The sequence below is a fragment of the Salvia hispanica genome, chromosome 5 (assembly GCF_023119035.1).
Source record: "Salvia hispanica cultivar TCC Black 2014 chromosome 5, UniMelb_Shisp_WGS_1.0, whole genome shotgun sequence".
Classification (NCBI taxonomy): Eukaryota; Viridiplantae; Streptophyta; class Magnoliopsida; order Lamiales; family Lamiaceae; genus Salvia; species Salvia hispanica.
This window is the reverse complement of record NC_062969.1, coordinates 11683741-11685369: the sequence shown is the minus strand read 5'-3', so window position 1 is coordinate 11685369 and position 1629 is coordinate 11683741.

The following is a 1629-nucleotide window of genomic DNA, read 5'->3' as shown; positions in this document are numbered from 1 at the left end:
TTGGTAATAGATCCAACCCGTTACTTGTAAACTTGCATTATATTCCTTTTTTTTTATCATTCCCAGTCCAGACTACTTACATTATTTATATACATTATTTATATTTTTAGAAAAAAATTTTATTCTCTCATTTATATTATTCGCTTTTTTTTTTTATTCTTTTTTAAATAATTTATTTTTTTGTCCCAAAAAAGAATGATGCAAATAGTTTAAGATGAATGAAAAAAATAAATCTTGTAATTAACAAATCAGTACTTGATCTAACAAAAGCACAAAATTAAAATAGGAGTAAAAAAGAAAGGTCTTCATAATTTTATCACAATTATTAGTGAAAAAAATACAAACATTTGACATTCCTCGTACCATACAATTCCCAATTCTGTAGAAGTTAGACTAAAAAGTATGGAGCAATAATATCAAATTAATTAGGTTTGGTTACACAATTAATTTGACAATAAGGGAAAGTTTTTTGGGAAAGTCACAATTAAGCTGAAATCTACCCCTTTTTTAAAAAAGCAATGATTGCGTATAATTTTATTATATGATCGGGATCAACGTAGTCACCAAAACATTGTTGCACCTTGTTCGATTTAGATAGATTTAATATATAATATTACTTGTATCAATTGTATTATTGCTGCCCTTTGGGATAATTTTTTTACCCAGTTGAGGTGTTCGAGACTATATGAATACGACCATTGTTGTACTAGTATTTTAATAATTTAGTTTCAGTATCATTTACTCATAATGGAGTTTCATACAACTGCTTCATTCACCTCTTAAAATGATTTTTTTGGTTAATCTCATAAAATTATAAACTTTTTTAAATTTTGGGAAAAATTTTTTTCTCTTAATAAAAAAGGGGACTCATTCTTTATTAACAATGCCCCAATCACGTTTTTTTTCTATCTTTCTCTTACTTTACTAATTATATATTAAAACACATATCCTTTTAACCGTTTTAAAATATCAAGAACATATGGAGTAATATTTATTGTCCCCTGAAATTCCAATATTTTTAAAATATAGAGAAATCTCATTGAAAGTAAAAATATGATGAATATACCTATTTAAAATAAGAAAACCAAAAAAGTATAAACTAAAAGACCAGCATATAATTTTTCTTGTAAACCCATGATATAACACTTCTCTAGTCTAATATTTTAAATCATATACTATAAGAGTTTTATTAGTACACATTTTTAAAAAATTTATTTATTTCCCCAAGTCTATGATTTCTTATAAGTCTGTTCACATTAAATTTAACTCGACTTTCATATCCCCTTTCCCCATTAAAACGTTGAATTTTGTAATGCAATTCAAAAAAATGTATCTCCATCAAATATTTAAATCAATCTCAAAAAATGTAAATTTTTTTAAAAGGGATTGTTATGACTTATGATAGTGGGCTATTCAATTATTACATAATTTAGTACTAGTAGTATATTAAGCAATATATATGTGGGCTCCTAAGTCCTAATCGTCGCTATAGCGGACGCAGATCTCTAATCAAATAAATATTTATATGTGTAAAGCAGTTTAATTTTTTTTATGTTTAAATGTTATGTCTAATTTTATATACTTATAACATGATTTGTATAAAGGGCTAAGTGCTCTTAAACACAAAGT